Raw genomic sequence first — 24,612 nt, 5'->3', positions numbered from 1 at the left:
GACCTTGAATTTGTAGCTATATGTTTACTTAAACTTACATTTTTCTCTGCATGCTGTTTTGCCATGTGAGCACTTGCAGCAACAGAAAGGGGGAGGAGAAAGCTGCGTGGTTGTGAAGAGAAGTGGACTGTAAACATTTTTCTATGATTATGTGGTCCATATCCTTGGGAATCCTGCTGATGGGAAATATCTCTGGAGTTAAGATGTCTGTCTTTCCAGGCCGAAACTCACTCTACTATCTGGAGAGGGAAAGAAATGAAGGAATTTTTGTAGAATGACAGGCACTTACACATAATCTGGGAGTCCTTCAGTTCTGTCTTGACCATAAATGTGACTGGGGAAAAAGGGCAAAGTGAGTCAGAAAGGAATGTGGAAATTTCTTATAAGAGTCCACACTAGAGCCAAGAAACATAAGGCTTTGTATATTTCTATTGCAGAATAGTATATGCAGAATATGTAATCATATAATCTTTACAGTCTTGTTGTCTAATATGTATAGAATCACAAAATCACATAAATGTTGAAAACAGGCATCTCTGGAGATCCAACTGGTCCAACTGCTCTGCTCAAAGCAGAGTTACCCAGTGTAGGCTGATCAGGGCCATGTCCCATCAAGTTTTGAAGATCTCCAAGGATGGAGATGCCACAACCTCTCTAGACAGCCTGTGCCAATGTTCAACCACACTGGCAGTAGAAAAAACCAACCAACCAACCAAAAAAAAAACAACAAAACACAAGCTTCTTTTCTTAAGTAGGGATGAATTTCCCTGTATTTCAATCTGTACTCACTGCCTCTTTTCCTGTTCCTGGGTACCACTGAAAAGAGCCTGGCTCCATTTTCTTTACCTGCTTCAGACATTTATCCACGTGGGTAAAATAGAGTCATAGAAGATATTCCTCAGCTTTTTCTTGTCCAAGATGAACAATCCCATTTTTCTCCTCCTCTTCTTGAATCAATTATGCTCCAGTCACTTGGTCATCTTAGTATTCCTTTGGATGAAAATCCACATCTTTTGCACTGGGGAGTCAGAACAGGATGGATACACTGGACACATAACAAGTTGGATACTTTAGACATACCCATCTAAACCATTTTTGAATCTTTTCATCTTAATTCTGTATGATCAGAAATCTATACTGACTGTGTGTAGTGGCTCTAAGAGTCGTCTTCTGATTTCAAAAACTCATGGATTAATTGATGTGGAAGGGAATTCTTGAGAGATGTAGTACAGTTCTTACTCAAAGCAGGGTCGAACACTTAAGTTAATTGAGGGCTCTTAGGGCTGTGTCCTATTGAATTTTGAAACTATCTAAATATGGCAGCACCATAACCCCTCTGGTCTTTGCAGCATTGTTCTCATCAGAGAAAAAATTGTATGAGTCCAGTTGGACTTTCCAGTGGCACAACTTATCACTGCTGACTCTTTTCCTTTCACTGCACACTCAAAGAGGGGTCTAGCTTCACTCCTAGTCGAATCCAGCTCTGCTTATGTGCCATTTGCAACAGCTCATAGTCTCCTCTGGTTTCCCTCCAGCTTCTCAATATCTTTCCTTGTACTGGGAGGTGCAAAACTGGGCACATCATTCTAGATGTGGTCTCATCTGGGCTGCACAGGAGAGAAAAAGCACTTTCCCTGATCTGAAAGCTGACACACTTAATGCTATGTGATGTGTGCTGGCACTTCCGCAGTGTCCTCCAGTATGTATTATTTGCCATTTACTAGCACTGACGTTTCTTTTTTTATAGTGTTAGCTTAGTTTAGGTCTCTCTAAAGTCTCTCACAAACCTCTCAGATGATAAAAATAACTTCCCAGCAGCTTTCATTATCTTACAGTTCTCATCACACACACGCTTTTCAGTCCTGTAGTATATTTATGGAATGCCATAAGACAGGAGGAAATCTCAAAGAACTGTGAACTCTTTTTTTTTTTTTTCTTTTCTTTTTTTTTCCTTTCTCTCCAAGGTGGAAGCTAGTGATTAAACATGATTCCTTTACTCTGTCTCATGGCCATTTTTCATCTATGACACTATGCTTCAGTCAGCCATGGCTTATTAGATTCTTTATTAGGTTCTTGTGTGACAATTCATCAGAGACCTGTTGGAAGTTGTCTGCTGCACTGTTGCAGGGTGTCTGTCATAGACAAAGAAATGATTCTGGCAAGTGCTGCATAGGGAAGAAAAGTTGGTATCCACATGAAAGACTTACAAGGAGCTGATTTTAAATTAGCAATACCTTAACTTGGTCTTTGTTACTTTGGGCAGAGGCTTTGTCTGATGTTTCTGGAAGTTTCTTATGGCATAGCATCTTCTTCCTCGTGTAATTATCCTTAGGAGAAGGATGCCACAAACAGCCACTTGAGCCCACCTGTAGCATGACAATTTTCAAGATTTCTTTTGGCCAGAAGGTACTTCTGAAGAGTGTTGAAGGGTTGCAATAAAGAAATATTACAATTTTGCAAAGGCTATCTCACAGATGAAGAGTCAATTCTCAGAGACACTATAAAGACACGTCATGGAAATATTGGTAGGTGATCAGTGGACACAAGAACTGTGGACTGTTCAGATGTGTGAGATGACCTTTTGATGCTGAATAAGGTGAAAGAATCCTTGAAAGTGAAGACTGGTTGTTTGTTTGATATAACAAGAAAAGGAGTTTGAAGATTAACAAAATGACAGTGAAGTGTGAGACTAGGGAACGATCTCTGCAGCAGCCTTGTGGATCAATATACCATCAGGACAGGACTGAATTTGTCAGTGGACAGAAAAAGGATGTTGCAGTAATTGAGACATGAGCTGATGAAATCCTAGATAAGAATTTAAAAGTAGGGCTGAGAGTGAGAGGTGCGCCTGAGAGACGATAATTGGAAGGAATCTGCAAAAAGTACATCCACAGAGCAGGCAGGGCTCGGGTGCATCTTAGGATGCTGAAGGTTTGCTTCAGACAGCTCAGCCATCAGCAGGAGTGGAGACGCAGGGCTTTGATGTGGGCTAGCTATTCTCAGATGGTCCATTAGGGTTCAGGTGTTGCTGCCACTGGATTTCACTTCTCCTTTGCTTGTGATCTCGAGATATAATTCTTTGGGGGGAAGAAATGCTTCTAAAGCTCTAAGAAATTGTTCCTTTATGTGTATTTTTTTTTCCTTTGGGCTCTTTTGCCTGTGCGTACATGAATGGTTGCAGTTTCCAATGTCTATGGCTTGGCAGATCCTCAGATCTCATTTCAGCTTGCTACACCTTCCCTTTCTTTTTCCTGTTGCTGAAGTCACAGGTGTGGCTGAATAAAAGTAAAAAATAAAAATAAAAAATAGAGATGTTAAAAAATTCCAGAAGAAAACAGAATTTGTGCAGTAAATTAAAAAAGCAAAACCCAAGCAACATTTTCTCTCCAAACAATAAGATCAACTAAAAAATATTGTCAGAGGTGGAAAACACCAGTCACAGTCCTGAAGGACATGAGACTGGGAGGCAGGAAGAAGCAGTAGGGTATATCACAGCATGCTGTCCCAGCAGATGCTCACTGTAGTTAACCACCATGCCAGCTGAAGGGCAGGGATTCAGAGTCCTCCTCTGAGAGGGAGAAGCTGCACCTGTTAAGGAGCAACGCTACCTTACAGCAAGTCATAAACACAGCCATGGGGTTAATACTCTTTTTTTACTTGCAGCGGCACAGGAACAGGTTTAGTTCACATCCTTTGGCATGTATGTGACACACTTGCTGAACATGAAGATTTTTATGAAGGTAGAAGCTTCAGAAATACAAAACAGCAGATTACTCATGGGGACAATCATCTGCCACCATTTAGAAATTCTTCAGTACATCTACCATGAATTATTTTTCACAAGAGCCTGAAAACTTTGCTTTAACCTTGCTACTTCAAGTGCAGTTTCTAGGGAGCCTAGTAAAGCTTGTGCTCCAATACCTTTTGAAGTGAACAAGTAGACAAAATCAGAGGGAGCACAGGGATGCAGCAGTGCGAGAAATGTCGCCCTTGACATTTAGACTTGAATTAATTTGCTGTGACACTAGTAGCATTTGTTGATGACTTAGGGAGAAGTTGTTTGCAGGGTGGGTGTGATCACAGATGTCATCTGGTCTTAAGGCTAGTGCCTTGAATAAACCGGTTTCCCTGATTTCATGTTTCTGACCTTAGTCCTGGTAACAGAAAATTTGTCAGGCTGCATGTTTCAGTCCACTGAAGGTGGTGCAGTACATGTTTTGTATTACTGCTCAGCCACATGTTAACATGTGTGTAGGAACACTCCCTGCAATATGAGATGGTAACTGCATCCACTGACTGTCCAGTTCTTTATCCATGACGCATTTCTCTGTTACAGGTGCATGTTGGTGAATAGTAGAGGCCAAGAAAAAGCGACTAAATTGGTTTTCTCATTAACTCTTAGCAAAGTGTTTGTCCTGTAAGAAGCAGGCAATTAGAGCCATTCCTAATCACAGAACTATGCAGGTTCAGCTGATTGCATAAATGGATTATGACAAAATTCACAGGTATCTGATGCAGGGCTTTCTGCTTTGAAAGCAAGGAGACTGCCCCTGCCTCCTCAGCTTCTCTGGGGAGGGGAGAAGGTGCCAGGGGCTTCTGCTTCCAGGTATTTTTCTACATTTCTTTTTACGTTTCTTGTTTCCCCTATAGCTCTGAAACTTTGGTATCAGACGTGGCCTTCACTCTCAACCTTGACATTTTCATTTTTTAAAGCTAAGACTCAGCAGCATTTGGTTTTGCCCTAAGTCTTAAAAAAAATAAAAAATAAAAAATCCCAAACCAAACGCAGGATGAAATCTGATGAATTCTTTGCAATATATCATTCCAAATATAAGAGTCAGATGTCACCAACTGGTATTATGCGTCTTGAAAAGTCTGGCAGTTCTACATGTCAGGGAAAAATTTAATTTCATTCTGTTAGCCTTGTCCTATGCTATTTCATTTAGCTTTGAGTCTGAGCAAGCTAGGAAAAGCAAGTGTATGTATTTGGCCTACACATGCACACACTTTGGTGACTGGATTAATTTATTTGCTGTAATTTATTTGCTCTGCTGCTCTGGTGAAATTAATGTTTATTGTACTACTTTTGATGCTTCGGTTGGTTTTAATTTTTTTTTTTTTTTTTAAATAGGGAAGGATGGAAATACTGGGTAAAGCTCCTAGATAGGCCACAATATTCTCAGTCCATCTGGGAGCCATGCATTACCTCTGCTCTGAAACTCTTTGGAGGATGAATGGGTGTCTGCTGGAACTGAGCTCCAAAGTATCTTGAAATTACACTGTTTCATTGCTTGTCCTCTGGCAGGGCGTGATATGGTCAGTCTGTGTGTCTGCACCTCAAATACCAGTGCTGTGTGAGTCCTCTCCATTGCTCCTGGTAGGACAGCCTGGTACCTAATCCATGCTGCATGGCCTGTGCTCCTTTTATTAGTGCAGAGACCAGAGATGGAGGAGGAAGCAGATGTAGGTCACCTCTGAGAAAAAGAAATAGCTTTTTACACCTCCCCCCCTCTATCCCACCTCTCCTCCAGGTTTCACTGTAAGGGCAGAAATCTGACTTCCCAGAAAAGTTGGCTTCTTTTGAAAGAAGATGAGCCTAAGGCAGGCTCTCTGAGTAAAGTTGACAGTGTATGTTTCCCCAGACAGGTGCTGATTTCAAAGCAGAAGGAGATTATTATAAGCATTGAAAGCCAAGCCTTGTGAAAAGAAACTGCAAAACCCAGAGAACTGCTAGAATCCAAGAGTCCTTATTTCCTGAGCCTACCCTCATACAGTGAAGTATACTGAAATGTAGAGAGCTTGAAAAGTTCTCATTAATAATTAGCCTGATTTTTTAGGTATTTTTGGAACAGGCTGCCCAGGGAGGTAGAGGAATCAATGTCCCTGGGGTGTTCAAGAAACCTGTAGATGTGGGACTGATGGACATGGTTAGTGGGCAGTACTGGATGGTTGGACTGGATGATCTTAGAGGTCTTTTCCAACAGTAGTGATTCTGTGGTTCTATGATTCTATGATTTATTGAAAATCTTATAGGATGTGTAGAAGCATCACAGATTTCCTTAATATCCAAGGAACTCAGTGGACTTTGGTCTTTAGCTGGTTGAATACATGAGGAGTGAAGCCTGTACACCTTACTTTCCAAAAAAGACTTGAAATTAATGGGTAAAAATCTAACTACGTTAACAAGAGCCCTCCAACTCTGTTAACAAAGGCCATCTAGTCCTGTGTAGATGCTTTAAAACCCTGCAGTGCAGGGAAGAAGAGAGGCGAAGTGGGAACCTTCCTGCGTGTTTAGAAACCTGTTATACTTTGATGCTATTTTCTGAATGAATGAAAAGGTCAAGAATAATTGCTGCAGAGAAAGCCATTTATCATCATGCTTGGGCAATACAGGGGGTGTCCTAAGAGTCCAGGTTTACAGAATTGCAGCTCGTACACCTGACGCATTCGGGGTCTGTTCATGGCTTGCTTGGAGCCCAGACACACCGCTGTGTTCTGGCACTTGTAGTGGCTTTAGAAAATGACATACAGCAAGCTCTGTTCCCTGCTGCTGTCCTCTCCCAGTAAAATCCTGGAGGGTTGGCCCGAGATAATGCGTCAATCAGTGAGACTTTGAAAGCAGGGATTGGCCATTATGCAGCTGATTGCACAGAGCCTGAGCATGAGTGCAGGTACACATCCTGCTGACAGGCTTGAATAACAAGAGGTAAGGCTTAAGAAAGAGGAAAACCTGTATCCCTGTGGTTCTGCTGACCAGTTTTTCCCCAAAGTGCTGAGAGCAGCTGTGGGATTGAAGGTACACAACCAGAGCTGGTAAGCACCAAGCTCTCAGTCTCCAGAAAGAATCCGCTGGCATCTGGTCAATGCATTTACTTCTGGCTGTATTTATCCCTGTGGCAGAGTGCAGACAGGAAAGGTGAATTTGACCCAAGTGAAAAGAGTAAAGCATCCTCCCTGCCAAGAAGCACCCCAATCTGCCCAAATGACCCTTCTGACCCTCCAGCGCATCAGAGAATACAGCTTCTGCTAAGCAGATGGTGCGAGGCAGAGGAGAGCAGGAGGAGAGCAATAGTAAATCTCCCCTGCCTCTCCTGTCCCTCCTCTGTGGGGTTTCATCTGTGTTTCCATCTGAGAAGCTGCCCACACAGCCCCAGCTGTGCTTGTAGTCTTGCATCTTCTAGGAACCCAGCCACAATACCACATGTATCACAGAAGAATGTCCAGAAGACATTCTTGTGGATGAAGAACTTGGCACAGCTTTGTCCCCAAAATACAGTATTGTATTTCTGGTAAGAATCATTTACTAATAGCTTCTCCTTCATCTTCTTCTTTTTTCTCCCCATTTTTCATTTATTTTTCCTTCTCTTATGTTTCCCTCCTAGGCTGGAAGAAGCCAAATTACATCTGAGTTCTACTCTGCACAGCGTGGATTTGAAATTAGCAAAATGAGTTAGTCCATTCCCAGTTTATTAAGAAAATGTTTTTTTTTTTTTTTCTGGGGCTGATAAGGAAACCAATTAAAAGCCAAGAAGTCTGTTTTAATAATAATGCTAAATGGGGCACTTCATGAATTGAAGATTCACCAAGCAAAGAAAAAGTGATTTATTGTAGTTTATTAAAATGAGCCCAGGATTCTTTAAAGAGCAGAGTACTTACAGTTGTTGTCTCTTGTTTTGAAATTTATTCTTATTTCTCACTCCTCATTTAAACAAACTTCCTGCAAACAGCCAGGAGGCAGTTCAACAGCTGTTCTGTGGACTGAAAGCAATGGGATATTTGCTTGAGGACACAGTAGAATAGGGTGAATTATATGCAGTGAAGAAATAATTTATTAGGTTGGCCCCATTTCTTTGTCATTTATCTGTGAACAGATCACGATTTCTGCAGTGCTGTTTGTTTTTCAGCATTTGACATGTGAATCCATAAATAAACAAATTTGACTGCTGAGTTTCTCGTGGACTTTAATCACATACATCCAAATATTCAACACATATTGTTTTTGCTCTTTTAATTGGATATGTACTACTGACTTCTCTCCCCAAGCTGAATTGGATTTAGAGATCTCTGGAGGAAATTAATTTGAAAAAAATCAAAATATATTTTCTATGAGACTTCCATGGGATCTTTTTAGAATTTCAGAAACAGTTCCAGCCACAGATTTTCACTTTTAAAGGTATGGGGAATGGGAAGCAAACTGGAAGAGATTAGCAAACCACTCAAAACAAACGTATTTCTCTTCTTTTGGACAAATATAGGGAGAAAGTTGATTATTCAGACAATAGCTATGATGGGTGTCGCAGTCCCAGTCAGCAGATACGCTCACAGGTGCAGTGATCAAGCTTTACAGCAGTTTTAAAGTTAAAAGCAAGAGGGTTTTATTGATAGTGTCTGTAAACAGCATTATGCTTTTTACTCATGTCTAAATGTCATGTGCATATTAAGTGCCTATTCTCCTGGCGCTGAACATGATTTAGGAAAATTTATATTTTGATTTGCATGGAAGTAAATCAGTAGAAGATGGGGTGATCTGAAATGTGTAGACTTTTCTAGCTGAAGGAACCAAATTACGGGAATGCAAAACTAGTTACCTGCTTCATTAAGAAGCATGAGTGCAGACGATTTTTATGAAAAAAGTTATGGGAAGCAATCGGCTAGAGAGTGATTGCAGGAGATAGGCTGTGTACTAATTGGCTTGTTCAGGATGTACACAAAATCCGATTTACCATTCGTCTGTAGTTTTTGTAAATGATAATATTATGGCAATTAAAGCATGAATCATTTTTTCTGCAGTGTTGTGATACTAACTTAAAGTGATCATCTGGGTTTAATTCGGATCTAAGAAGGAGCAATTTATTTTAAAATGTTATCTTTCAAGTCTCATTTCCTTTTCTTCTCACTGTGTGTCTATTCTTTGTCTGTTATATATTGTGGATTCTCATGCTCAGACATGCAGATCCTTAGGGCGACCATACCAACAGATTTTACTCATATCCTGTTTTTTTTTTCCCCCCCTTTATCTTTCTAGTGGCCATAATTCCACTGCATGTAGCACTTGCAGACATTTTCATTGTGCCTTTTGTAAATGCTGCTTCCCATGTGGATCCTACAGTGATGCATGTGTGTTTGAGACAAGCTGGGCAGGTTGGCTGGGCACCAACCAGAGGAAATGAATGCACGAGTTTTTCACAAAGAAAGTGGTGATGCACAGGAGCAGGTTGCCTGAGGAGGCTGTGGATGCCCCATCCCCGGAGGCATTAAAGGCCAGGCTGGATGTGGCTCTGGGCAGCCTGGTCTGCTGGTTGGTGACCCTGCACATAGCAGGGGGTTGAAACTAGATGATCACTGTGGTTTTTTTCAACCCAGGCCATTCTATTATTCTGTGATTCTATGAGATGCAGGAGGTAGTTAACTATAGGGAGAAACTGACTAGAATGTAAAGAGGAACACATTGTGAGATATTTTACCCCAGAGGTTGGAGAGAAAAGTGAAATTCTCATCTTTAAAGGTTGGATTTTTCCCCCTTGTGCTTCATCTATTTCAGTTTCAATTTGCTGAGATTTCCTCTGCGCACAAAGCAATTATTTCTCTCATGTCTACATAACTGACCAGGGGGGTTGTGTAAAAAGGGATCTTCTCCTTGGCCTCACACCCTGAGGGTCTCCATGCAGGCTGGTGCTGAAACACTCTGTTAACTAACTGGGGGGAGAGGGCTCTGCAAGCTCCAAATTAGTAGAACACTCATATTACATTGGCTTCACAGACATTTATCCTTGGAAATGGGCTGAGGATTGGTGAAATTTTAAGGCTTTTTTTCTTTATTCTCAGTGTAAGTGGAGAAATGACGGATTTGGTCTCATCCCAGCCTTCCAGGATTAGGGGGAATAAAATTATGTTGAATTGGCAACAGAAAAATAAAATGAAATCTGATTTTTCTACAAATAGATAAAATGTTTCTCATGGTTTGTAAAAATTGCAGTGAAAAATGAGTTGAGACATGGAGACGGCTTGACTTCTGTTTATAAATATTTGTATTTCATGCTAAGAATTCCTTCAACTGTGTACACGCATTTAAAAATAGCTGAAGATTTAAATATCATGGAATCACAGAATCATAGAATCATAGAATGGCCTGGGTTGAAAAAGAGCACAATGGTCATCTAGTTTCAAGCCCCTGCCATGGTCAGGGTCGCCAATCACTAGACCAGGCTGCCCAGAGCCACATCCAGCCTAACCTTGAATGCATCTAACTCTAAAAAAGTAACCTCCATGGATTAAACTGATGATAGAAACTAATTCCTGTTGATGCAGGACAGAGTGGACGGTTTTTCGCCGTGTCTGTGTTGGTCCTGAGTACAGTTTCTTCTGAACCGGCTCTCACAAGTTGATGCTGCGTTTTGCAAACCTTTCATTAACACTTGCCTTTGTGGCCCCTCGTGGCTGAGCCATACAGTGATCTTAACTGACTGCAGTCTGAATAAGTGCTTTTCTAAGCTTGTTGGTTTTAGTCATTCAAAGTTCTTAAGTAGAAAAAAAGTGAAAAAATTAACACGATGTAGTTTTTTTGAACTACTGACTGAAAGCATTGTGCTGATATTCAGTCATATGTCTGATTTCTTCCATATTTGTTACATTTAACCACTTTTCACGCATCCTTGCTCTTTTCTTCCTTCTTTCCATTCTTTGCCAAGCCACTGCCAAGCATGGAAGCTCTTCTTCCTTCCTCTCTCCTCCCAGATTGTGTGCATTTTGCACATTCTCCCTCCGGTGCTCCCTTTCTGAGCATTAATTGAATTACTGTGAATTACTAAGAATTACTTATGTTCTGTAGAGATTCCTAGGATACTACATATAAACAACATAGACTAACATGGATCACTTATGGCTGGGGTTGTCAGGGCCCTCTGGGTCCCTCTGCTCCAGTCCCTTCCCCAGCAGGGACACCCAGAGCAGGGTGCCCAGGGCCATGTCCAGGTGGCTCTGGGAGATCCCCAAGGAGGAGACCCCACAGCCTCTGTGCAGCCTGTGCCAGTGCTCCATCACTGCACAGCGTTGAAGGGCTCCTGATATTCAGAGGGAACCTCCTGTGCTCCAGTTTGTGCCCATGGCCTCTGGTCCTGGCACTGGGCACCAATGATAGAGCCTGGCTCCAGCCTTCGGCACCGTCCCTCGGGGATTTACAGGCATTGATGAGATACCTCTGAGTCTTCTCTATGATGTATCCAGTCCTTTACACTGTATGTCAACAGGGGTTGTTAAGAGTTAAAATACTACAGTTTGCTCAACTGAAACTCTTTGGAAAGCAGAATTTCTTTTTCTTTCATCCCAAACACTCATTACTTTCTGTATCTTACCTCCTCTGAAATAAATGGCTGTGCTTTCACTGACTTCAGCGGGGAGATATCTGATTACCTGACTGTTTTCAAATATGCCTGGAGGTCACAGCAGGAGCCATTTTTCAGAAAGGTTCAGATTCCACCCCAAGCCCTGAGTGTACACCCAGGGGTTTCAAAAGGATACGGCAGAGAAGGTTAAGCTATCCAGAAGTTCTTGTATAAATATTGATGAGGGAGCTGTGGGGAGCTCCGCGTTGCTGAAAGATGCTACTTTCATTTGAAAAAAATGCAACAAGGGAATGCAAACTGAATTCTTTTGAAAACTCAGCCATGTTTGTGAGTACTGAGCACCTGAGAATGTGATGCAGAGCAGGGAAAACACTTTATTGATAATGTGACCGTGATGAAACCTCCGTGGAAGAACATCAGTCTGCAGCAGAGGAACATTGGTGACTGCACAACTTGTTTTGGAACATTTCCAGCAATTCTAACAAGCTCCCTGTGTCCTGGCATCTCCCTGTGCAAGCTGACAACTCCGTGCTTCAGCAGGACAAGGCCACTGGGGCTGTTGCTGGGCAGAGCCATGGCCAGCGCTCGGCACAATGCGCAGGGAACCTGGATGGAATCTTTTGCAGCTGCCTCAGGGCGGAGGGATCCACAGGGAGATTATCTGCACAGGAATATTAAAATGTTTGTGAGAGAGTTTATCTTAGCACTTTTGAATTATATCTCCAGCTTGCACTAGAAACATGTATTGCACTGAATATAAGACGCTTTACTGTTGAACAGCTTATCTGTATTTGTTCTCTTTGGAACTGTTTTGTCAGCTGAGTCACTGCTAAGAGCTGAGCAATACCAGGCAAACAAGCTGGGTTGCACATTTCTGGAGGGAGAGTGATTATCTTCATTCATACTTTTCATACCTAAAGGGTTTGGTGACCTCTGGCGAATTTGACCTTCTGCCTTATGGAATGGGCCATGTATTATCCCAGGGTCTTCACTAAGGAACTAGAGAAGCTGAGTTTCAAATGACTTCCCAAGGCATTCCCATGACTTCCCAGGGTACTATCTTGTGTGCCTGGTAATGTCTGGCTGAGCCATTCTATTTCATGTTCATATTTCTTTGCCAAAGAAGTGATTTTGCCTGAAGGAACAACTTCCAGAGCTGAGATATATGGATTCATAATATGCATTGTTTAATATTAACACATGAAAACACAGTGTGTGTTCCTATTATTTCATAGAATCATAGAACCATGGAATCATTAAGATTGGAAAATGTCTCTAAGAACATGTAATCCAACCATCAGCCCATCACCACCATGCCCACTAGCCATGTCCCTCAGTGCCAGTGTGCCACATTTGACAGAAATGTCATATGCAGAATGAAAATGTAAACTCTGACAAGTTCATATTTTCTTTTCCTATTTTCAATTTTAATTTCAACAGACACATTTCATTTAAGATTATAGTAAGAATTGTATATCTTTATGTGTCCTTGGATTCACCCAAAATATATTCGTATTCTCCCATTCACTTCCAAAGTGAAACTTATTTTCCTGTTTTCTTCATCTTAGTGGAAAAATCAAAAATGCCCCACATAAATAAGTATTGACGACTATACTCTTTTGAAATACTTTCATTAATCTGCAGATTTGTGCCACACAGTGGCTGTTGAAGTCTGTGTTCAAAACATTTATCCAGGGAACCCTCTTTGGTTGTAGTACGGTTAAATGCTAAGTAAAAACTAGGAGCATTTTGAATATCTACTTCAGAAATTTAATTATATCATGATTCAAAATTCATAACCTTCAGTATCTGTAAGAATGCTACTTAATTTCTTGCAAATGCTATTGGACTTGTGCTCCAATCAGCTGGAATATTTTATGCGTAATCATGGGATGTTCAGTGCCTATAATTAACAATGGTATGTCAATTTGTCAAGTAACATGAAAGAAAAATGGGAGCACAAGCCACGCTTTCATTTCTCTATGGGTCAGCAAATATTTTTCATTATAAATCCCATTTTCCAGCAGAGTTCCTGAAATTACTTTGATATTTAGTCCTTTAAAAACAAACAGTGGCCAGTGTGAAATTACATTTGATCCTGACTGGAAACTCTTCAGGATTCAGAGTATTTTATTTGAACTTATGGTTTAGTAAATAAGGGAGAGCAGTCATTTTTTTATACAGTCTCTCAGAAATATCTGGCAGGTGGCTAAATGGTTCTTTTCATTTGTGGTTAGACCCTAACCTGGCAAATTGGGTCAGGATCAGCTCTGTTTTTATCCATGCAACTACCCAGTTTTCTCCTCTTTTCTTTTTTGTTTCACAATTCATTCAGTGCTGATAGCTTTCTAAGTGAGGGCAGCACATGATCATCCCATTAATTTCTGAGAACCTTGACTTTAAATCACAATCAGGCATCTGAAGGAAGATAATTAAGACAAACAAACAGACAAAATCAATCGACGGTCCCAGCAATCAGTTGCACATCCCCTGCTATTGGAATAGAGCTGTTTTAATTACATCAATTTTCTTCACAAGATGAAAAACCCACTTCTTTGTAGCAAGGAAACAAATTTCAACAGAGACAGGTACTGAAACAGTTAAGACATTTAGTCTAACATGCTTCACTGGACTGTCCATGTAAATACAATTGATATAATACAGGAAGGCTCTGCAGACTGCTGGGTTGCTATCCCGCCTGCCGAATCTGTCCATCTCAATATGCATCTGTGGTTTCTAGAGGGAGCAGGTCTGTAAGCAGAGTTTAGCAACTTGCTGCATTCATTTTGTAAATACACCCGTCATCTTTTTCAGTCTGAAATCCCACTACAGCAATGCTGCTTTAGAAGCAAGGGTTGGTTTTGCCTTATTTATAGCAGATAATACTTGTGTTGGGCCTATACACAGAACAAATGTAAATAAAAATGTAATCTCTCTTGAAAATTGAGAAACTGAAGTAGTTTTCCCATTTTCTTTCTGGGGAAGGGGAAGAGGGGTATAACTGATGTTATCCATTAAACCTCCAGTTACAGCAGTTGAAATTGCTGGACACCAGGCAGTGTAGTAGCTGAAGAGTCTTGCAGAGCTGCCTTCCCAGAGGAGATTCATATCTTGCAGATCTCTGCTGGTGAACCTGTATAAGTACTTTCATATGCCTGTAACCAAAGAAAATACAGGAGAACCCATTTTTTGCAGAGAAAAACATGGAATTTCTTTTGTCAACTCAGCTGACTTGGATGTTGCACAACTGAAGTGAATTTAAGTCCTAAAAATGGAAAAGCAAGGGATCATCACAGCTAACCTGAGAAATTGGGGTTTGTTTGTGGAGCTTCCTTATCACTTTTATGTTTTGTGTATGATTTGTAGCTATCTGCTGAACCAGAAAGCAAATGAGATTGAAGGGGGATGTGGGCAAATCATTCTTGTCTGTGAAGTGGTGCCCCTCAGCCCTCTTTGTAAAGAACCGCTTGCTGGGGTTGGAGAAGTTACAATTGCAAGACTCCCTGAGTACATGAGCCTTTTGATAATGCTGTCAAATAAATGCCACATATTGGCTCATTCGGCGGATTCTTTTCTCACTGGAACACTGCTAAAACTTCTAAGAGGTTTATGAAACTGCTATTAGACAGAAATATGTTCTTTTTCTAAATGGGATTAAGTCCAAGATTCAGTCCTTAAAGATTTTCTACGTTCGTCAAACTATCACAGTCCATTTCCTCTGTGTCTGTGCACACATTTATTTTCACTGCATTCTACTTTAAAATTAGTAGTGAAAACTTTTCTTTCTTACCTCTTTTTTGATCTTTCTGGTGTACTTCACCCTTCTATGCTTGACTTCTCTACTTTTTCTTATGCAGAAATTAAATACAGATGAAGACCATTCCAGTGGAGCGTAGCAGAACTGTATTTTGATGTGATGATATACCCCAGGGTATTTGACCCAAGATTGGAAATAAATCTTTGATTTCATGTTGGATGACTCATATCAGGAAGCAACATTTTGTGATGAACGTGGTTTTTTTTGTGTGTTTTAAATGTCACTTCTGTATTGCAGGTATCAGTTGTGTATTTATGACAAAGCATTGACCACAATAGTGCTTAAAAGACAAGCTTGTCATTGTGGTACTACAGTTCAGATTTAAACAGTTTCTTCTTGAAAACCGTATTTAGAACATCCTCCACTGCTATGATAATCACATCTCTATTTCTATGCCTCTGGTGAGGGCTCCATGTATTTAAGGTGGATATTAGGAGAACTGCACTATTGAAGATATTAAAAATAAGCTTCAGAGTGAAATGGTTCAAAGCCAAGCCAGAGTGGTAGCCATGAAATGGCATAGCCATCTGACGATGAGTGAGATGACCTCTTAGAGGTCTCATTCAAAGTACTGTTAAAGTGGATTTCATCTTATTAAATGCAAATAATGAATCATTAACAAAATTCATACCAAAAAAAAAAAAAAAAAAAAAAAAAAAAAAAAGGTGTTTTTTCATACCTCTGTTTAGAAAAGCAAATGCTCGAACGTGTCCTTTTCACCAGGTTTAGGAAAGGACATTACAGACAGTTTTGCATCTCTCCCTAGCCAGGAGATGAAAGGCGATCAGATTTGGGATACAAAGCTTGAACCGTTGCTTGGTATGTGGCATTCAGAGACATCCAGCCTCTTCATATAGGTTTCCTCTTAGAAGTCTTTGAGGCTTTTAAGTTCCACTTTTCCCACTGGAAAGCTGTTTCCAAACTCAATTAATGGTTAGGAACTCTATTTGCATTCCTAGCTTAAATAGATTCACGAACAACCTTTATCCATTTGTTTTGTGACACCATTACCTTTTATCTTGAATAGTTCTTTATTAATAATTAATAGAGTATTAATTAATAATTAATAGAGAGCAAACATATCCTCCCTTACCTTCCTCTCAGCTGTTCTTCTTCATTTTGCTAGACTAAACAATCTAAGCTTCTCTAATCTCCCTTCAAGAAAAAAAAAGAAAAAAGAAAGCTTCTTTCCAAACTGATTTTTGTAGCCTTTTTCTACACCTGTTCTGTTTTCATTTTGTGACGACAGTGACCAAACTCCAGCTTGCAAAACACATGTGGCTTATGAGCTTTTTCAATGTGACTCTCTTGCTGATTATCCAGTGTTAAGTGCTGCTGCCCAAAACATAAGAAAAACATCTTGCTGGCAATATGAGGTAAGAAAATAAAATGAACAGGCACAGGGTCAACATACACCACTCTCATATGTGTGGTGCTTTTGATAGGAAGTAGCAGCTTCCAGCTCTGCTGCGTATTCTGTGTTGTCTGCAGGAGCTGTGGGCTGAGGACGTAGAAGCAAGGAAGGATGTGCAATGGGAGGTGAGCAGGGAGGCTGGTGAGGTTGCAGGGAGGCACAAAATGGGAAGGCAGAGAAGACGCATGCAGCCTTTGGGCTGTGAACAATTTGCAGTGAGCTTGTCAAGTGTTGCTCAGATGGCATGTTAATAAACATGGTCTAGAGCTCAGCTGTCCTGCTGGTGTTAACACCCAGGATTTGTCTGTCTGGCAGACTGCAGTAACACCTGAGCAGTGTGAACACAGGAACCCTGGTGCTCTGAGGCTATGGTGTGATATTCCACCTGGGCTGATCAGCCTTTCTCACATGGCTGGGCTTCTCCCAGAGCCAGGGCTAGTTGCTGTGGTCAGTGTGACCTTGGCTATCCCAGCCAAACACTGTAGGCTTAGATGATGGGCATATAAACAGCGAAATCTCCCATAGTCCTGAATATTTGTCAGGTACGTAAATATCTCAGATTATTTTCCTTAAATTATCCCTATGGGGATCGTTCATGCAGCATTTTTATAACTAGTTTCTGCATAAAATATAGTCCTGGCGTTCAGGTTATCTTTTATGTAGTCAAACACTTTCTTGTTTGCATGCTAATCTAAATTCTCCATCACTGAGTAACTTCAGCAGCCAGAGTGTGGTTTTGTTATGGTGCTTTGCTTTGGAAAAGAAAATGAATGTGTCTGCTTTTCCTAATCATAAATTCAGTCTCCTGTTTCTTTGTTATAGCTCTTTTGATGTGCACAAAACTCCAAATCCGTTTTTTGTGAAATTTAAATAGCAAGTGTATTTAAGAACTCGTGCGTATTAGCAGTAAATTCTCTGGAACTGGATAGTTGGCAAAAGCTGGGGCAACATTTGTGTTCAAAGAGCTTTTTCTTTTTTCATACATCAGTTTTGACTGGGCCTGAGATACTGTTTCCATCCTCAAAATAAGTACAGGATTTGCTATTTGAAAGAGGTGCATTAAGACTTTTAATTTACTTCTTCTGGGGGCCTCTTTTTGTTTCATAGGAGAGTGTAATTCTGGTAAGGAAGCATGGATGATATGGGATTTCTAGTTTGCTTGAATACGCTGGGTTGTTGCAAAGTTTAGAATATGAGTCTGTCTCTCTGTGGAGCATTTTAGGTCACAGAAATGAATAGCACTGTCATTTTTGTATATATCTCACCCTGTAATGTGAGGAGCAGCAGATGTCTCAGCACTTAACACACAGCCATCATTATATCTATATCTATGTATGCATTATATGCACCTCACTGCATGTCCCCACACTTGGTCAGCCCAGGTGTACAAACTCTCAGTTGCAATCTGATTGCATGTGACTGCAGCTGGCTTCTCTAAACTAACCTGTTTTTAATTTGCCAACATGCCTGCTGTCATGACTGCATTCATGGTTATGAACGGTGAGCTGCTTCTTTGCCGGAGAGCAGTCTGATACTCTTAATTATAAACTGAGTATAGACTATGACTATGCCTCAGCTCTTGCTTTTGAGTGAGAGCAATTACATTGCAGATGTGGAGTCATTGCTAGCATTTGGTTGCACCCAGTTCATTTTTCCTTGAGCTAAGTCAATGGCAGGAGGAGTGTTAAAGATAAAATAAGTGCAGTCATAGAGTTGTAGAATCACCAAGGTTGGAGAAGACCCCAAGATCATCCAGTCCAACTGTCCATCTACTACCACCAATATTTCCTCCCTTAACCACGTCCCTCAGAGCAACATCTAAATATTTATTGAACACCTCCAGGGACAGTGAATCAATCACCTCCCTGGGCAGCCCATTCCAGCGCCTGACCATTCTTTCAGAGAAGAGATAAATACAAGAAGAGTTTGGTTCTCCCATGCAGGCAACAACAAGCTGGGCTGGTGCATTCTTCTGCAGAGATTCTGCCCAAAGAGAGTATCAGGGAGTAAGTAAGGGACTTAGGGACTTCACTGTGGATCTTTGGGGCCTAAAGTGACAGCTGCAGCAACGTTTATGCCTCAGAAGGTATCCATGACTAAGATGTAAACAGATGATGTCAATTGAGTGAGGAATTGTGGTGTCACAGAACCTCAGCACAGAGTGGCTTGCAGGGCCCACTAAAACCACCTGCTTCAGCCCCTGCCCTAGCAGGGGCATCCAGAGCAGGGTACTCAGGGAGGATCCTCCTGTCTTCTAGTTTGTGCTCATTGCTTCTTATCCTGACACTGAGGGCTGCTGGTATCCCTGAGGTAGATGTAACAACTGTCCTCAGGAACTAGCAGGGCTAAGTGCAGCAAGAGCATTACTTAGTCTTGCATGTGGTTATGTCTAGGCGAGATCTGAGGCCAACTAGTTGTTAATGCCTCCTGTTAGATGACATCCATATTTTGTGCTTCAGGGAAAATCTCTGAGGCCTAATATTGTGTGCCACCCATAATGCTGCTTTAGTAGCTTCTCATAATCTAATCCCACTTCTGATTTGCATTTTTTTCCCCTTCTTTTCTCCTTTTTTTTTTTTCTTTGTGGATTTTTTTTTTCCTATGAATCTTTAAGTTCCAGACAAAAAAAAAAAAGTAAAAAAAAAAAAAAAGTAACAAAAATAATTTGCTGTAGCAATATCTGGAACAAAAATTGGATCAAATGAATTATATGCATTTATACTCACAGTCCTAATTTATATGATGGATTAATCACCTTTTCCACATGAATTATGTCATCACTTCCAAAATAATAGCTTAGTTTACATGGAACTATTGAAGCCGTAGACAGCTGCCTTATTAACTGCTTGTTCATAACAACTCTATGAAACTAGAACTTTAGTCAATAGTAACAGTTAAATAAAGTGCAAAAAAAAAGCCAAGAGACCCCTCTGTACTACAACTGATCACTTTCATCCAGACAACGTCATCATTTTTTAATTATGTTTTGCTCATTTTTTCTCTATGGGACTTGTTGAGTAAAGTGATTACTTTATTGGTCACAGTTAATTAGGACATGTAAGATTTCCCATCAAATGTAGGAAGGCCAAATAGTGGCAGATGCAGATCTTATTTCAGCTGTGTCCTGTATTTAAAGGAAAAACAGCTGGGAGCAATAGTTAGTATCATTAGTGACACCCAGCCAGCACATTTAGTCCTTCTGATTCCGTTGTAAATGTGAAAAAATCTCAGTTTGCAAAATAGAGGGACCAAATGTTTTTTTTGTTTTTGTTTTTGTTTTTTTTTGTAATAGCTCATTGCTGGCACCTAATATTGATATTTTATTTGAAACTCTAAATGAGCACATTCCAAGACAGGGTAAGTTTAGATTAATTACTGTGTGCTTTTCAAGGAGCCAGGGAAAATTGAACTTTTGCAAATTTTACCCAAAATCATTACCAATAGGAGACAAGAATAGGTGAAGATGCAAAAAAGGGAAGCCTTCCCAACTCTTTCTGAAGGGCTTTGTATAAAAAAAAATAGAGTAACTATTATTAAATGATTGTTTCTGCTAAAGTATTTGTTTGTGCTCTCTAAGGTATAATAAATATTGTCCAAAAGGCAAAATGTGCAATTCTGTAAGACAGACTTAAAACACCACAATCAAATCTTCCAGCCTACTGAGAGTGTTCAGTCTACTATAATTTAGTGTGTGTCATTAATAACTGACATGCTTTACTGACATATTTCTTTTTCCATCTCGTGTATGAAACTTTAATCAAATTGATCTTAGCATACTAAAAGTATGATCATTTGCTAGGAAATTCATTCAGAAAGAATTAAAAAAAAAAAAACAAACACGGAAAAAATGCAATTCTGAACACGGAACAACAACAGTAGACTTCCAAAACTGTGTTTTCTGTGACATTTACAATTTTCCATCATCTTCATGTAGAACTGTGACATGTAAGCTCTTTTCCCAACACAAATTTGGGTTATAAATCTTAAGTCTCCAATGCCATGTTCTGGAATCAATAAAAGGAAATGAAAATTCTGTTGAGTCAAGTGGGGATTTTTTTGTGTGTGTTTTTTTTTGTTGTTGTTGTTGTTTTTTTCTGTTGCAGAGGCAACTTCTGCCTTTTATTTAGTGGCTTAGTCCCATTGACTAATGTAAGAGCAGCCATACTGGGTCAGAGCAAAAGGTAGCCTAAGCCAGTAATCTGTCCTTGGATTATGAAATTACAAAACTATATGAAATTAGTGCCTAGGAAAGTGTACACAAACAGGACAGACAGGTGTGGTTATTTGAAAAGAAAGAAAGAAAGAAAGAGAGAAAGAAGGGAAGAAAGAAAGAAAGGAAGAAGAAAAGGAAGAAATAAAGAAGGGAAGAAAGAAAGAAAGGAAGAAGAAAAGGAAGAAATAAAGAAGGAAAGAAAGAAAGAAAGAAAGAAAGAAGGAAAGAAGGAAAAATAAGCATTATATAGCAACAGTTAATTGCTCAAAGACTGGGTGTGTCACGGGCGATAACCTTTAGCAGGTTATCATTCTTATGGAGTCAACTTTTCAGTGTTTGTAAACTTAGGAATTACAGCTTTCTGTATCAAGGGCTTACAATTTAACTATGTGCTGTGTGAATAAGGGCATCTTTTTTGCTAGTTCTGATTCTACCACACGCTGGTTTTGTGCTGTATACCCTAGCTGTCCATCTGGGAAATACATAGAACATTTAGTCGCGGCTTTGCAGCCTCTCAGTACCCCTCACAATTACATGAAAGTTTATCATATCCCATCCTCTGTCACCTGCCAGGCTGAAAAGCCCCACTCTGCATGGTGATGTTCTGCCTGAAAGCTGCTCCATGCCTTTGGGTGTACTTGCCATCCTCCTCTCAGTTTATTCAATTTTACCATGTCTTTTTAGAGTGGAGAAAGCAGGAGATATAGATGATCTTCCTACAGTAAGAGAGTGATGTTTCTATTAGTTTTCTTTTCCTTCCCTAGTAATTTAATTTACTTTCTTGAACACTGAGATGAGTTGTTTAGAGGACTGAATGTTGTGACTCTGAGGTTTCATTTGGAACTGATAATGTGAACTTTGATAAAATTAAATTTGCCCAGACTTCATCACCTTCCGTGTAAAATCATGATTATTGGCACTTTTTTTTTCCACATGTCCAGCTCTCTAAATTTATCTATTTTCATTTTCACCTGCTATTTTATTGCTTGGTTCTTGAGCATTACAGAGTGCTTATATATCAAGGGTGTAGGAGCAGGAGAGTGCTTTTGAAACTAATCTCTTGGCCATCTTCACTTACTGTGAATTTGTTCACACTGAAGAGGATCTGAGAGCCCATAGTCTGCTCTTTTCAGACAAAATTAAACAAAAAGATAAGCTCCAGAAGTGCAACTTCAGTGTTCTGTCCACAGACAAACATTCAGTCCAAGGGGGCAGACTGGAGAGTCCAAGTTAAAAAAAAATAAAACCAGCCCTGAATTGTGGATAGTATGATCTTCACCAGCAACTGTGTCAGTGCACAGATCTGCTTCTGCCAGCTCTCATTTCTAGTTTTGACAAACCTTCAAGTCCTTTTGCATTATTTATCCAGTTGCCCTCATCTTTACTGTCCAGAGCAAGTTAGCATAATCAACAGGTTTTGTTATCATAGTGGTAACTGCCTTTCAACTTGACTAAAAAGTATGAGGACTGCTCTGAAAGTAATGCTTCCTATTTTATGATATTGGCCATGACATCAGAGACAGATGTTGGTGGTATAGCAGTAGAGATTGAACCTTCCTGCCAATATTCCACTACGTTTTGTTGCTGTGTGATGGTGGCAGCAGAGCCCAACAGAATGGTGTCTGACATGGAAGTAAGCATGAAGCAAAGGTGTGCCACTGAATTCTTCTATGCAAAAAAATGGCACCCACTGACATTCATTGGTGCTTGCTGAACATCTGTGGAGATCAAACAGTGGATATGAACACAGTCAGATAGTGAGTAGTGTGTTTCAACAGTGACGACAGAGACGTAAAGACAAGCCACATTCCAGCCAGCTGTGCACAGCTGTCACACCACAAAATGAATAGTGCCTCAATCAGGTTGTCTTCTCTAATTGGAGGGTTATGACCAGAGAATTGTGTATGGATCTGAATATCAACTTCACTGTGTTGGAAATTATGGTGACAATGTTGGGATGTCACAAAGTTTATGCCAGGTGGGTCTCATGAATACTCACACAGGAAGAGAAATAACAGCATTTGCAAGCTTTTCAAGGACCTATTGAACCAACACTGAAGGTGACAGTTTCCTGGACCATATCATTACTGGTGAGGAGACATAGAGTCACCGCTATGAGCTGGAGTCAAAATAGCAGCCCGTGAAGTGGACAACCTTTCTCTTGCAGTAAAATAATGCCAGGCCCTATTCCAGCTTAAAGACTGTGGAGCGTATTGACAGTCATGGCTGAACTGTCCTACCACATCTATCATATAGTCCAGATTTGATGTCTTCTGACTTCCATCTATTTGGACCAACAAAAGATGGACTGCATGGACAATGTTCTCCTGTCAACAGTGCTACCACTGGAGCTGTAAAATAGTGGGTCACTTCCGCTGGTACAGATTTTTACAAACGCAGTATGCAGGCTCTTGTTCATTGTTGGCAAAAACACATAGATAATTGTGATGACTGTTTTGAAAAGTAGTGTTTTATAGCTGAGAATTTGCTCTATCAAATAGCGTTATTGTGCTCTGTGTACCTGTTACAGTTTCCCTGGAAATAAATAGAAGGCATTACTTTCAGAGTGATTTACATATGCTCAACATTTGATCCTCCAAAACCATTCTTCCCTAAACACCACTGTTGTCCTTACTTCACTTCTTTAAATTAAACTTGTATTCATTTGAAGACTTACTTAGCCTATGGATGTTTAGATTTCTTGAGGCACTTTGAGAGATTGTGCTGAAAATCCTGATTAAATAAGCCAATTTTTCCTTATCAGTGTGCATATTGCATCTTTCAAGGACTTCCAGTGTGATTGTGAGGTGGTAGTTGGGAATTTTAACCCTGTCAGCTTTCTGAAACCCTCCAACAATGAGTGTAGATGAATGGAATGTATATTAGTTTTATATTGCAGCCTTATCTCTTCTGAATAATCTTTTTGTACCCTATTTGTTTGCTCTCTGGGAATTACTTTATTTTCACATGTTACTAGTTCTCTGGCAATTAGACCAAGAAATTTTAATTCATTTATCAAAGCGCATGGCAGTACAACAGAGGATATCTGGTAGAAAAGTGTGGCTTTAATTCCTCTTGTCCTATTGTGTGGTAGCATTCATCTTCTGATTCACGAGACCAACATGGGAATTGTGGTTTGTGTTAGACATCATAGGACCCTGGGAGCCTTTGAAACAGCTGACAATACAAGCTGCACATGGAAATTCTTCCCTTGACGCCATTTCCCTAAACGCATTAGTAGAAATGAGGTTGTTGAAAAAAATCTTTCTTTTTAATGGGAAACATTTTGCAGTTTTGGCATCAAGATACTATACCAACATCATGAAGTAAGGAAATGTATTGTTATGTATTGTGTGTTTTGTTGTTGTTGTTGTTTTGTTTTTAATATCTTGTCTACATCATTTCTTACCAGCCCTTTTCTACTATTGTGACTAACAAATTGAGTCTTTCTTAAAAAATAGAGATATATATCCCTGGAGGCATTCAAGGCCAGACTGGATGTGGCTTTGGGCAGTCTGGTGTGGTGGTTGGCCACCCTGCACATAGCACTGGAGTTGAAACTGGATGATCATTGTGGTCCTTTTCAACCCAGGCCATTCTATGATTCTATTATTCTATGATTCTATTATTCTACGATTCTATGATATGTATATCCTGTTTTCTGAACTTCTATGAATTTTAATGTATGTAAAGAGCTATATACAGGATGAATGTTTCAGTTTTTCCTTTATATTATTCTTCTGCAATGAAAGAAAAGCTGCCAAAAGTAAGGAAGCAAAGCACATGAATTTGAGAGCATGGCATGCCCTTGTAAACTGATGTAATC

At 40.1% G+C, this 24,612-nt stretch overlaps 1 protein-coding gene across 8 annotated transcripts in view; it reads left to right on the top strand.

Annotated features, from left to right (window-relative positions):
* The window catches only part of ENOX1 (ecto-NOX disulfide-thiol exchanger 1), a 365,454-nt gene that overhangs the window by 135,856 nt on the left and 204,986 nt on the right, over positions 1 to 24,612 (top strand). The window contains exon 1 of one of the 8 annotated variants that reach the window (XM_052664575.1): positions 16,268 to 16,535. The exons of the other annotated variants lie outside the window; for them this stretch is intronic. The gene's annotated coding sequence lies outside the window, so the exon portion shown is untranslated. Of the gene's footprint in view, positions 1 to 16,267; positions 16,536 to 24,612 lie in introns of those variants that run through there. 8 annotated transcript variants of the gene reach the window in all.

This window comes from Tympanuchus pallidicinctus, unplaced genomic scaffold, assembly GCF_026119805.1.
Source record: "Tympanuchus pallidicinctus isolate F22 unplaced genomic scaffold, pur_lepc_1.0 scaffold6, whole genome shotgun sequence".
Taxonomy (NCBI): Eukaryota; Metazoa; Chordata; class Aves; order Galliformes; family Phasianidae; genus Tympanuchus; species Tympanuchus pallidicinctus.
Note: the sequence above shows the minus strand (reverse complement) of the source record. Positions and strands in the feature narration are given on the sequence as shown.